Source organism: Arvicola amphibius, chromosome 12 (assembly GCF_903992535.2).
Source record: "Arvicola amphibius chromosome 12, mArvAmp1.2, whole genome shotgun sequence".
Lineage (NCBI taxonomy): Eukaryota > Metazoa > Chordata > Mammalia > Rodentia > Cricetidae > Arvicola > Arvicola amphibius.
In genome coordinates, this window is record NC_052058.2 from 150,368,721 (window position 1) to 150,382,922 (window position 14,202).

At 47.3% G+C, this 14,202-nt stretch overlaps 1 protein-coding gene across 1 annotated transcript in view; it reads left to right on the forward strand.

The window, feature by feature from the left end:
* The first annotated feature begins 218 nt into the window (after positions 1–218).
* The window catches only part of Abhd2 (abhydrolase domain containing 2, acylglycerol lipase), an 88,859-nt gene continuing 74,875 nt past the window's right edge, over positions 219–14,202 (forward strand). The window contains 1 exon segment of the mRNA XM_038313595.2: positions 219–349. The gene's annotated coding sequence lies outside the window, so the exon portion shown is untranslated.

Genomic DNA, 14,202 nt, shown 5'->3' on the forward strand with positions numbered 1-14,202 from the left:
CCAAAGACATCAAAAGTAACCAATTGTAGAAGAACTGTCTGCTAAGAATCACCGCCTCCACCCTGAGCAACAGTCACATCAACCAATGAGCTGCCAACCAGGCACAACGAGCGCGCGAGCAAATAGAGTGGCGGCTGCACCATCCAATAGGAAGTGAGGTATCCTTGGTTGGGGGCGTGGTAGAGGCGGTCGTCAGGGGCGTGGCTGCAGTTGCCTGGGCGGGGCCGGTAGCGGCGGGAGCTGCGCTGGCCAGGGGTTCCGGCTGTATTTCTATGAGCGCAGCCGGCAGCCGCGGAGCTGCAGGAATCGGAGTCCGGGCTAGCTGGACCGCTGGAGTCAACGAGCGCAGGTAAAACCTCGGTTGGGCGAACTTCACCAAGCCGCGATCGCTCTCTGGAGGCATCGGGCCAGAACCCCGAGTCTCCGGTCCCCCCGTGGCTCGGCCCATCGCGCCTCAGCCTGTGTGCTCCTGATCCGTGGGGACTGTTGGGGAATGTCACCTGGCACTGCTGGGGTCTGGAGGGCTAGCTTGTCTAGTGGCGGTGCAGCCCAAACCACGGGTGGGATACGCCTTCCTGAAGGTCCTTTGTCCTCTCCTGCTCGAAGAACCGAGCTTGGGGACAAGGCCGACAGAGTCCTCCGGGCTGCCATCCCCTGTTCCCTATCGATGCTCACTCTTGGGCCTGGGGAGGTAGCCGCCGGATCAGACCCGGGGAAGAGGTTTGCAGGATGCTGGAAACCTGAAAGGACCTGACTACAAGCCCGGGATATTCGCTGGGCCTCTGCCTTTTGGGATCCCGGTGCTCCCTATGACTGATGGGTTCAAGTTCTAGGGAAGCAATTTTTGACCTACTTGGAGGCGCACTTTATTGAGCTTGTGGGGCAACTGTTCTAGGTGTTTCGTGGGCTTTTCCCCACAGCAAGATCTGTCCAGCAGCGCCCTGGGCTGCCTGCCAGGCTAGGCAGCCAGAACATCGACCTTGGAAGTGCCTAGGCAGAGGCCAGATGACAGCCACCTGTCTGGGATGCTTAGGAAGGGAAGGATTGTATGATCCATCAGTAAGGCCTTTCTCCATCCACCAATGCATGCTGGACAATATTTAATGGCTAGACTGAGGGGAATACTTACCAGAGTCCACTAGATTCCAAGGGGGTGTTGAATTCATTCATAATCATTTTTGAGGTGTTCTCATGTGCATGTGTGCATGTCTGTATGCAGATGAATAGATTATATCAAAAGATGAGTTAATCGAGTTTATTATTTCAGTGCTCTGTTAGGGTTACTCTTTCCAGTTCCTCTATTTCAGTGCCTCCACCTCCGGCTTATCAGTTTTACCTGGCCCATGGGCAGGTTCTGAGAACAGGCACGGGAGAGATTGCAGGTTTGGCAGAGTCAACATGATCTGTGCCCAGAGCTTTTCAAGGGCCATTGGGTTACAATCACATTAAGCAGAGTGCATTTTCCCTCTTCACTGCCTTCTCTTGTTTGCCTGAATAGAAGGGACATAATCTTCTGAAGGTCAGGAAGCAGAAGTAATTGTAACTCACCTTGCCCACTTGAGGATAAATGAAGCTTTCAGTGAGCCAGAAAGCAGGCCAGTTCGTGCTGTTAATGGCCGGCATGAACTTAGGATCTTTTCAACCTAAAATGCCATAGCTCATCCAACCCATTTCCCTTATTGTACAGATGAAGAAACTCAAGGCCCCGGATGGTGACAAGGCTGGCCAGTCATCACAGGGTCATGACTAAGAGTTAAACTTTTGACCCTAGATCTAGCCAGGGCATGACTTAAATTTTACACGCAGCCTGGTTCTCATTCTTTATTCAAGTTCTAGAGGAGCCCAGACAAGGTAGAAACACAGACCTCAGTGTCTCAGTGCCTGGGTTTGAATCTTAGTCCTGCTTCTTCTCAGCTGTACAACTTGGGACCAGTTGTCCAACCTCTCTGTGCCTGTTTCCTCACCAGTAAGGCAAGGGACAATGTTGGCACCTTGGTTAAAGACAGAGAAATAGGCACTGTTGGGAACATTAGAACGGTGCCTGGCTCGTGGTAACCATAACAGATTTCTTAACTAGTGTATTCTTGCCTTTCTCTCTAGCTTTTCTTCAGATCCACCACCCAATATTTCCCCTCCCCCCGAAATGTAGTCTATATCCTAACACAAGTTCCTTAGTTGCATCACCCCCTCCCCCCGTTTTCCTCATATTAAATCGGACAATGTAGTTCCTCTGTCAGCTGTCACCTTGTGAGCAGCCCTCCCGGACACCGGTATTTCTGTCATCTTTAAAGGGAGTGAAAGTGAATCTCTCACAGTGGTAGACAGAAGTCCCGGGATCCCATTCTGCACGGTGTCCTTCCAGACTCGCATTCTCTCCACCCGGCCTCCCTCCCCAGTTGTCAGTGTGATTCAGCTTGATTATAAATGGATGAACGTTTTTAGATTAAGATTTCATGAGCCACCGAATTAAGTGCTTTTCGGAAGTTCAGGGATCATATGTCGAATGCCTTTAAGCAAGTTCCCTCTCGTTTGAGTAGGGGAAGCGGCAGCAGAAGCCTGGCGGAGACACAAGTGCAGGACAGACCCTTGCTGGCCATCTACTTGTTCTTTCCTCTGTCTGCATTTCCCCTGCTCCGCCCCGCCCCCCGAATTTTTTTTTTTTAAAACAGAGCTTGAAGCAAACCAGATGGCAATGCAATAGAGTTGTCTTTCTCCTCTCATTTTATCAGGAGAAGTTTTCTCATTCATCCCTTTTTAATCCCACTTTCATTTACACTCCCTCTTCGATGCCTTTTGAAGTCCATTAGGTTCCAAGGGAATTCACCTGTATTGAAAAATGCCGTCTGTGTGCGAGGCTAGTTTCCTGTAAATGAAAAGATGCCTGTCACTTTTGTTTCTTCGTTTATTATTGTTTTTTGTTTGTTTGTTTGTTTGTTTGTTCTTGTTTTTGCAGAAATACCCTCCCCTTCTCCTGGTGCCACCAAAGTTGATTGCTCGTCATTGATGGGCACCTAGGATTATGACACTTTTGCCTTGGCTCTTCACCACTCCGCCGTTTTAGAATAATGGTTCCCTCCTTGGCTGCATTGCTCGTTCCCCCTGTTTCCCCTGACATTCTAACAGAAGGATGACTTCCTCGCCACTGCCATTCCCTCCTTCCAAGAGTCACCTCTGACATGTTCCACCGCTTAGTGCACAGCTCCTGCCCTAGAGCATACTAGAGCATAGCACAACCTCTGGCCCTGTGTCAGACAGGAGAACCACTCTTTCTTTCTTTCTTTCTTTCTTTCTTTCTTTCTTTCTTTCTTTCTTTCTTCCTTCCTTCCTTCCTTCCTTTCCTTTTCCTCCCTCCCTCCCTCCCTCCTCCCTCCCTCCTCCCTCCCTCCCTCCCTCCCTCCCTCCTTTCTTTCTTCCTTCCTTCCTTCCTTCCTTTTCTCTTAAAATCTGGTTCCGTGAAGACCCCTGGCAGATGGACATTTCCAGTGTGAAGGAATCCCATCTGGCAGAATTTCTGCCAAGACCATAACCTATAGTATTTGGATTTTGATTGGCTATGGGGTTTGAACCCTCGTTGATGAGTTGAAAAGTTGATGACTCAGGGCATGAGGTGTTGTGAGCCTTTCTATTTCATCTTGGCTGTCCCAGGAGCAGACACTGGAAGGGTGGGGAACCTCTTGATGTGGTCGAGTATTAGGATTATACAACAGCCTTTCATGGCCCAGCATTCTTCTCTCTGTCTCTCTGTTGCCCTGTCTCTCTCTGTCTGTTTCTGGTGGTGTTTTCTGAGATAGGATATACATACTCAATCCAGGCTTGGCCTCTCATGGTCCTCCTGCCTCAACCTTCAGGATCCTGGGATTCCAACCATGCGGTCCTGATGCCCAGGATTATAGCCATTTTAGACCCTGTGCTTCTGTTCAGCGTTGATGGGTGCTGAACTTATTTTCCATAAGAACTGGTTTTGTTTTCGTTTTGGGCCAGGCCCTCTTGTAGCCCAGGCTGGCCTCAAACTCACTGTACACCCAAGGGTGACCTTGATTTCTTGATCCTCCCAAGTGCTGGGATCACAGGTATCACCATCCACTACACCATCTTCTTTTAAGGATCAGTTTTTACTCACAGATTATTTTTGCCTATCTTGGTTCCAGGGTATCATACATGGGAACTAAATCTTTTTAGCTTATAAAATGGTTGCAGTAGACTGATGAAGAACCCCGCCATGACCCTGAAGTGTGTGTTCTGGGCCAGTTGGACAAAGCACTTGTTACACACAGACCCAGTCTCTGATCTTTTATAATCATTAGGCAATAGTCAGGTAAAGAATTGATTAAAGAATCCGAACGTTGGTAGCACCAGTTTGCATAGTTTCTGACTTGTGTCTTTAAGTGGAGCCCAGGTTGGCCAGGAACTGGCTGAGAGAAAGGATGATCTTGACTCTTCATCCCCTGCTTGGGCGTCAGGAGAGGCTGGGATCCTAGGCCGTTGCGTTAATAAGCCAGTTTCTTATATGGTGCTGAGATGGAACCCAGAGCCAGCATTCTGCCAACCAAGCTACATCCTCAGTCAGTGGAGGTTCGTTAGCTCCCAAAATTCTTCGCCAGGTGTATGTTGGGAACACCGATAACCAGACCAACGCGTGGTAAAGTCTGCTTTATGACACAAAGCTATTTTGTTTAAAATTGGCTCTGTTTAAAAATTTAAAATGTAATGTTCTTAATTCAAATATTGGTGGTTTGTTTTGAGACAGGGTCTCTCTTTGCTGTGGCTAGTCTAAACTTAATAGGTAGACCAGGCTGGCCTCAAACACAGAGATCTGTCTGCTTCTATCTCCTGAGTGTTGGGATTAAAAGTGTGAGCCCCCACGCCTAGCTTGATTTTTGTTGTTGTTGTTTGTTGTTCATTTTAATTTTTTAATGCTTTACTCTTATTATTCACTGTGTTTGTATTTATGTATGTGGGTGTATACATGCCATGGTATGCACGCTGTGATTAGACAATTTGGGGGTTTGGTGCTCCCCTTCTATCCTGTGGGTTCCTAGGATCCAGCCCAGATTGTCATGTTCAGCAACAGACACCATTATCTGCTGACCCACTTTTCTGACCACACTAAAACTTACTTGAAGAAAATATACATTGAAAAGTACAGCATATTCAGGCTGGAGAGATGACTCAGAGGTTATGAGTACTGGCTACTCTTGCAGAGGTCCTGAGTTCAATTCCCAGCACCCACATGGTGGCTCACAACCATCTATAATGAGATCTGACTTGCAGATCTCCCTCTTCTGACTGCAGGCATACATGCAAGTAGAACACTGTATATATAATAGATCAATAAACAAAATATTGAATCTATATGATAAATGTCACGCTTGGAAAATGCAATTCTGGCTAGGTTTTTTTTTTTTTTTTTTTTAAAAGTGGGTACTACAAACCCAAGAGTGGTAGCTTACATCAGTTATTTGAGATGTTGGGGCAGGAGGATTGCTGTGATTCCAACGTCAAGTTGGGCTACATAAGTCCGGGTCCTCCTGGTTTGCCTGGTTTACAGTGTGAGAGTCTGTCTCTGGGGGGTGGGGGAAATGGCTACACATTTATATGATGAGAGAATATTTGAGAAGTACAAAGATGAGGAAGTGAATGCATCCCTGCCCCATCCCTGCCCCATCCCTGCCCCATCCCTGCCCCTTGTCTGCTGTGCACCATGTGCCCCACTCTTTTCACACAATGGTAGCACCTACCACGCAAGCTGTTTGAAACCTTACTTTTTTTCCTTAATTTTTCTTGGCAAGACGAAATGAGCTTCCACGTCACCCTTCACGAAGGCCGTCTATTTTAGATCTTTCTGCTCTAGAGGATGCTGGGAAGCCCTCGTGTTAGGCAGCTTTGCATGGGCATCTTAAAGCAGCACTCTGTGGGAGTTCGGAGACAGATGTTTTTCTTCTCTTTGCCCTACTCTGCTGTCTGAGGGTCTTGATCTGGTTCGTTTTCTCCACCAATTAAAGAATTAAAAGGCAGGGGCAGAAAATCTCTATAGACACAGCAGGCAGCAACAGGCAGCACATTGTATTAAAAGTGAATTAGCATACATACATAGCAAAGCATACAGAGAGAAAGACTGCCCACATTGTGGAAAGGGCATTCAGAAACCGAGATCCTCCACCCCCACCCCCCTACATGGCAGGGAATTGTGTTTCTGGGTCTGGGATGGATCCCTTTCCTCTTCTTTTGGGTTGGTCTACTTAAACAAAGAAAGGGAAGCTGATAGGCTCACAGCTTCAAATAAACATGTTTGGGACCAGCCTTGAATACCTGACAGTCTGGACAGGTAGGTCAGCCAGAAGGGATGTCTGGTGGTGGGAGAGAAAACCTTCCAGGCCTTTGTCTAGGGTTAGGAGGGTAAGGAAGAATCAGGAAATTTGCCATTTTATTATTTATATGTGACCTCCTTTCCCTATCTGTCTGCCTGTCAGGGATCTGTCTGGCCTCTAGCCCCTCACTAGAATTCTGAGCCTGAGAAAATGCTTGGAGAGGCAGAAGTCTCCTCCAGGTTAGCCTGTGAGGGAGTGCTGGGGCAGTGGAGAATGAGTGACACATAGATCCTTGAGCCCCAACCAACCGTGCCCTTTGGGCAGAACATGCTGGCCAAGCCGGAGCCAACTCCACAGAGAGCTGTGTTCTCTGACATCCATAGAGTTTCACTTCCAGCTTCTGCTGTCTGGCCCTCTGTGTTCTCACCTTTGAACAGCAGAGAGGAACCTGCCCTTCCCTTCAGGACTTCCTGTTTGGGGAGCATTAATGCGTGCCACACCTTTTTTTCTCTTGCCTCAGGAAGAACCAGCTCTGGCAACTTTCATTGCCCCCAAATCTATACATGACTTTTGTTGACCTGATTGGAAGTGTTTCCCAGGTTCTCCAAATCATTTTGCCACATCCAAGTTCTGATTCAAGCCAGCTTTTTTCTAACTAAAACTTTCCTTGGGTCTAAGGAGAGGGTTTCCTGGTTCTTCACAGTGGGGTTTCCTGTGGCTCTACTTGTGTTTTAAATAACCACACCGTGGATTTAAACATGATCTTTTGGTTTTCTGTGGTTCCTAGATTTTGCCTGTGGGTTTTGGGTTTTCTTTGAACATGCCTGTGCCTCTATCTTGCTTTTATTTTCCTCTGAGTCTGGTCTAAAGTCACCTTGGAAATGACTGAATATTGAAGACGTCAGTAAGGCCTCTTGAGTCATGGCTTCCTGGTCCTAGCTCACTGCTGGGCACCCACAGTGTTCCTCCATTTGCACCACAAATACCTTCTTGTGCACGTGAGAACAGCGAGTGTTGCTATCAGTTTTTCTTTTCCATCCTTCCTCCAATAAAAGAGACAAACGCTCCCAAATGCCCCCAGTTTGTGCACCACCATTCTGCACGTTTATTTGTGAACGGTTTGCTTAGTCATATCAGTGAGGCCAGTGGGGGAAAAATCAGGAAGTCCAACACAAGTTCACTCAACTCGAACTTTCTCAAATAAGGAAAGCAAGCCTACCATTGCTTATCACCTTCATTTTATTTATGAATAAACTTGTCTACAGTTAGCATCTGAGGAAGTCAGGCATCTTAGAATACAGGGACTCTTCTGTACAGGCAGGCCAAAAAGTCGTCCTGATGGCTGTTGAGTCATGGCGCTTGGGAGGACCTCCATTTCCTGCCGAAGAGTCTACTTATGAAGTAGCCTCACCTCCTTCAGCCTACTTCAGCAGTCCCGGGAAACCAGGGCATCCATTCGGTCCAGCTTGCTCTAGAAGTGGTACTTTTGGTGGGCTTATAGGTCCAGCATCTTTGGAGGTACAGGCCATGAGTTTCTAGCATGTTAGAAGGATAGAAAACTGATAGTGGGATTGTTCTTTACCTCCTCGGGGTCTGGATTCGTTCGTATGTGAAGTGCTGTGTTGGATTTCTTAAGGAATGAAAGGTGGGGAGGAGGCTGAGGCATGAGCTCAGCAACACTAGGTAAGGATTAGGATTAGGGAAGGCACTTGGCAGTGTTTACACGTGCATTTTTCAGAAGCGTGTGTGCAAGCCTGTGAAGCCTATGCTGTAGCATGTCAGGGAGTGACTTCTCATCAGGACCCAGGTCCTGTTTGCTCTCCTCCGTAGCACCAGGACTCTGACCTTGGGCTGAAATTTCCCAATCCAGGGCCCAGGGTGTATTTGTGAGGTTTCCTGAGGTCTCATGAGATGAGCACTAGGTCTTCTTTATTTTATGTGAATGATAATTGAAAGACCCATCCGGGACTGTTAGGAGTACCAATAATATCAGGGTCCACACATACAGCCTTGGTACCCCTCATTTATGTGTGGGAAATCCTGATGAGTTGGAGCCAGGAAACCCCAGTATAGAGAAAAATACAAAGATGGGCTTAGCACAGAGAAGAGGCAGGAACTTTTAAATGAAGAAATAGTATGATAAATAATAAATAGATAAAATAAATCATTTGCATGACATAAACACAAGGTCACAATGATGGCAGCTGGCAGCCAAAACTTGTCATGGTGACACTTGAGCCCAGGGGCCATCGCCCTGAGCTTGACTGGAGCTGGAGGCTGGGGGCAAATTTGGATCTCCTTGGCTACCAAGGCTCTTGTTCTGTTACTAAATCACCCCTCGCTCACTTGCTAGCTTTCTAGTGTGGAAATTTTAAAGGTACACAGTAGACAGAATCATGTAGTGAGCCCTATGACCCCAGGGCCCATCTCCAGCTTATGAGTAATGGAGTTTCCTATATTCTTTTAGCTATTTTCCCCAACTCCCATTTATTTATCTTAAAGTCGACCCAAACATATTGTTGCATCTAAATGTTTCCATGATATCTCTTCAAAATGCCCTTTTATTACACATCTAACGTTTTAAAAAATTTATCCAAATCCTTTAAACAGCCAGTATGTGATCATTCATTGAATGTAACCATTCTACAGCCATACCACCCTGAACATGCCCCAGCTTGACTGATCTCTTGACTGTAATCATTCTAGTTCATTATTCTGCCGTTTATGACAATGTCTCTTTGTATCCTTGTCTCTTGATGAGGTTGTCGTTCTTTGGAACAGGGTTTACTGTGTAGCTCAGGTTAGCCTGAAGTGCACACAGTTCTTTTTTAACCTTCTGAGTGCTGGGATTACAGGTGTGCACCACCATGCCTGGTTTATTGCACGTACTAGCCAAGCCCTCTCCTCCTAAGCTTCATAGGTCCCCCTTTCCTTTCTCCCAAACCCCCCCCCCCCCGTGGTTTATTAGAGAAACTAGGTACTTTGTACTGTAGAGAGTTTTATCTGCTTTTGAACAGCCAGTGTATTGAGGCAGCGTGACCTGAGCAGGTACGTCACAGTAAAGGCTGAAGAATGTTCCCAGAAGTAATGACCGTTACTAGCGCCTTGTGTGTTCTTTAGATGCATTTTATGTGAAGTGCAGCAGACAGGTGTCGCATTAACATCCCTTTCTTCCTGTTTTATATAGTTGCTAGCATATTGCCCGTGTTTTCCTCTTCCTTGCTTATGTTCAGGTAACACGGAATGATAGATTTTAGGGCATCGGCAGCCTATCGCTTTTCTCACGTATCCCTTTATGAAACTGTTTCTTCCTAGAAGTGGAGGGAAAATCAGCTTTCCTAGGATTTTGTGATTGCACTGGGATCTTCGAGGCAGGGAAGGTTTTTTTTTTTTTTTGTTTTGTTTTTTGTTTTTTTTTTTTTTTTTTTTGTTTTTTTTTGTTTTTTTTGTTTTTCGAGACAGGGTTTCCCTGTAGTTTCTAGAGTCTGTCCTGGAACTAGCTCTTGTAGACCAGGCTGGCCTCGAACTCAGAGATCCGCCTGCCTCTGTCTCCCGAGTGCTGGGATTAAAGGTGTGCGCCACCACCGCCCGGCTCCAGGCAGGGAAGGGTTCACCGATTTCATGCATCCAGCAAATGCTTATGGGTCTCTTTCTGTGCTGGAGATGGCATTGGGATTCTGCTCTCAGCACCTTTCCAGGGGACGTGGGCACCACTGGCTATGTGTGTGCCTCTCCATTGGCTGTGCTTAGACCAAGGGAGGCTCTCTGTGTTCCTGGCTCCACACTCTCTGGGGTGGGAGGCCTGAACTGTATTTATACTGTAAACTGCAGCTTCCAAATACCCTGGCTACAATTCCCTCTTCAGGCCTGAAATGTACATAAAGCGCCTGCTTATTCTTGTCAATGCCACTGGAAAAAAATGGGTCCTGATTAGGGAGACAGTGGAAAATGCCAAGGAGAAGAGACGGCCAAGGATATTTTTCCCAGATTAGGAAATAGCCCCTTCCTTTGGTGTGTCATTAATGCCATCCATCACAGGTCATTCAGCCTGGACAGAGGTGTGGCGCTGACATTGTCACCATAGGGCTCATACGAGGAATGCAGATGTCTTCATGTCTGTCTTTGAATGGGAAAGAACTCCTGTCTAGGGGGCTGAAATGCTGGGCTCCATTCAGCTCTAACATGGAAACTGCCACCCCTGCTCCATGTTCCAAGAGCCTAGCACAGGGAGGGGTCGCTAGGCCTCAGTTTCCTTGCTACGTTCATAATACTCAAAGCTGCTGCAAGTACCAAATGAGGTAATGTCTGAGCGTACACTTTGTAAGTAGTAAATTATGACGTTGGCCTCTGCTGCCAACACACATGCATTTTGTGCCTTGTTTGAGGAGTAATTGAGGCCATGTGTTAGCATCACCAACTCTTGATAAACTATGGAGCTACCCAAGTAGATCACTTCCCGTCGTCCAGTTCTGTTCCTCGTTTAAGTTCTAGTGTGTTAAAGATAATGATATCAGAGCCAGATGTGATGTTGGATCCCAACACAAGCCTGGGTGGGTGATGGAGTAATAATTGTCTGTGATAATGGAAGGGCTGTGCCCTCAAATGTGTGTGTGTGTGTGTGTATGTGTGTGTGTGTGTTAGTATGTGTGTGTGTATGGTATGTGTATGTGGTATGTATGGGGAGAGTCGGGGGTGGTATGTATGTGTGTGGGGTGGTGTGTATGTGTGGTGTATGTGTGGTGTGGTGTATGTATATATATATGTATGTATGTGGTGTGCGCGCGCGTGCATGTGCGTAGGGGGATATTCACACATACAAGTAATCCAATCATTGCCTTGGTACCTGGTAATGTTAGGGGTGGGAGGGTGGTGATGGCTCACAGGCAGATCAGACAGCCCACTAGCCAAGCTGAAAGAGCTGTTGTTTGGTTCTGGAAGGAGGTCCTCTGGTCTTGGGTACAGCAAGCCCCTTCTTTGCCTTCTCTGGGGAGCACAGCTTTGCCAAGTTTGCATAGTGTTTGTATATTTAAACTCATAATAGCAGGATACTCTGGCGTAGGGTGCTCGACCCTGCCCACCTCATTTAAGCCTCTCAATGATTCTTCAAGGAAGGTCCTATTAGATCCATTTAATGGGCTGCCAAGAGGTCCAAGATCATGCAAGTAGTGTGTAATACAGCTGCACTTCCGTCAAAATTCGTCTTTCCTGAGAGCCCAGGAGTAGCCCCCTCCCCTGCCAGCACTACTAACCAGGAAATCTCTCAGGTGGTGGAAGTCTTGTGGGATACCAGTTGTTCTAAAGGACTTCTGTTTCCCTCAGATGCTAAGAAGGAAGCTCATTTTATAATCCGACTGGTTTCTTGGTCTAGATTAACCTAGGATTAGTGCTATTCAAATGAGTTTATGTCCCCTAGAAGACACTAGAGACTGCTGTGGCCTCTGCAGTGTCACCAGAGCTGCAGAAGGCTTGCCTTCTTCCGGTCCACGGAGAGGTTCCCAGCTCTGTCTCCTTCTTTCTGCCTACAACCGCTTGTTTCCTCTGTGAGTTATCTTGGTTTGTGAGGCAGCTGTGTCTGAAGTAGATTGCTTCCTTTTTGGCCTACTGAGGTGTTCTTCAGTTGCACAGGGAGGAGAGTAGGAGAGATGTGGCTTGGACAGTAGCTTCTCTGAGTGACAGAAAATTAAAACCTCCATTTTGGATGGAGATATGTTTTGCCAACTCTTCAAGATGGCCTTTAAAATACCCAAAAGCTGCCGCCAGTCCAGGTCACAGTGAGTTTTCTCTCTCAGCGCACAGCAGCAAGGCAGCTAGCTGCCCACCTCTCGACCTAATGGAGCACACTTGCAAGGAAATTCTGTTTAAGGGTTCACAGTAGTGGCACTTCAGGCTAATGGAGTCTTTCCCGCCGGCTTGATCTGTTTACAAGATGTCTGCCATGTGCTCAACACCCTGAGTGTCCATCTGTGTAGAATGTCAATAGGAAGATCTCGTTAGAAGACATTGGCTGGCGTCCCCAGCATGGAGATTAATGTGATAACTCATCATTCTTATGAAGAGATGAGACTAGCAAATTCTCTGGTCATGAGCGGGCATTTACACATGAAGGTGGGCCGTGGTGGTCTTAGAGTCTACAGGAGTAGGCCCCCATACAGACATTCCTACAACATGAGTTATATATATGCCCCTGAGGACTGGCGTTGTGGCCCCGGTGGGACTGACAATACATGTCCCAGCAGAGCTGAGAGTGTTCCAGCAGCCAAGCAAATGTTCTTCACACCTCCAGCCTTACGTCAGTCCCTCACATGAACAGTAGGCTATCCACGGCTCATTACCCACTGCCATGACAACATTTCTGTGGCACCATCTTCCAGCCCGACTCCTGGAATTCCCCTTTTAAATAGGGTGCTGCAACGTCATTCCACGGTGACTCACGGTCCCCACTCCAGAGCCATCCCTCTGGTTCTGTCGGCCTCACACTCTGATCCTCAGCTTAGCTTGTGACCCCGATGTCCGTACACATTCCGCTTCTCACTCTCGTCTGTTCCGTCTCTCCTCAAGGATCCCCGACTGTGATGCCATCTCTTTCTTTCCCTCTGCTTCCTCTTTGGCTTCCTCCAGGGTTTGCTGTCGACCTTCAGGCTTCAGTGTGTACTCTTCCATGGGTAGCGCTGACCACTCTACAGATCTGTGGATTATATTTCTTGTGTTATAGCCACTGAGGGAAGACTGAGGCTGAGGCCTTTGATACAGCGGATTAGGGTGGCATTTATAAAGTGCTCCCTCCCGGAGCTGGCACAAACACTTCTCAAAGTTGATACAAACACCTCTTCAGGAGGCTCTGTTCTTTTCATTTGCCAAGGACACTCTGCCTTGGCCACTTAAAGCAGGTGGATTAATTTTTGGGAAATGCTTTGTCCTCTTCCCGCTTGTGGGGAAGGATTCGCCCTACTTCTGTTGAAATTGTCTCCCTCGCTGGCCGCTTTCTAACCTCCCAGGACACTGAAGAAGTGGCAACGTTTATGTGTTGGGAAGGCCCAGCAGAGAAAGAGCTCCAGCAGGGGCCTGTCTGCTGCTCCTTGCAGTGGATTTCACAGAAGAAGGTCGGGGATGGACTTAGAGCAAGAGCCTGTTCGTTATAGGCCAAAGGGAATTTGGACAAAAGTTGAACGAGGAAGGCGGCTGGCAGACCAAGGTTGGCAGCTGGGACTCGCCCTCGGGCTTCAAAAAGGCTGAGAAGTTTTGCTTCTAGAGCGGGAGGCAAGAGAGAGCGAGGCCCAGAACAACAGCAGGGTGTTTGTATTGGATGGATGGGGAGACAGGAACATTTGAGGGTGTGAACTTACTTCTATTTCTTTACTTGGCAAAGCGGTTCATTTAGCTCCAACCCCAAAATATACCAACCCATTGTGCTTCCTTTTGAATTTTTATTTTTCTAGATTGTTCAATATCCTCCATGCAAATATCTGATACAGCCAAGCTCAGGGCTGCCTGGCAGCAGATGCCTGGCCACGTGTGTTAAAAGCCCCTTAGAGTTGCTTTCAGATGCCTGTTTCCCTAACCCTGGAGTATGAAGCCGCTTTCCTTTAAAGAGCTTAAAATATTCTGTGAGCCTTTTGTATGTCTGTAGATATTTTATAATTTTAAAGCCCCCTTAACCCACAGAGTTCCTTGAGTTCCATAGCTCAGCTTCTTTCCCTCTTTAGCCTGTGAAAGAACCTCTGCTCCTTCTCTCATTTTTAGACAAAATTAACATGAGGTTTATATGATTTCCCATAAGATTCCTTGGCAGAATCAGGATTCAGACCCCAGGGCCTCTGATTCTAAAAACCTGTGTTGTTCGGATAGATCATGTGGGCCCTCGAGCTGTCTCAAAATATGCAGAGAATAAGAGGCC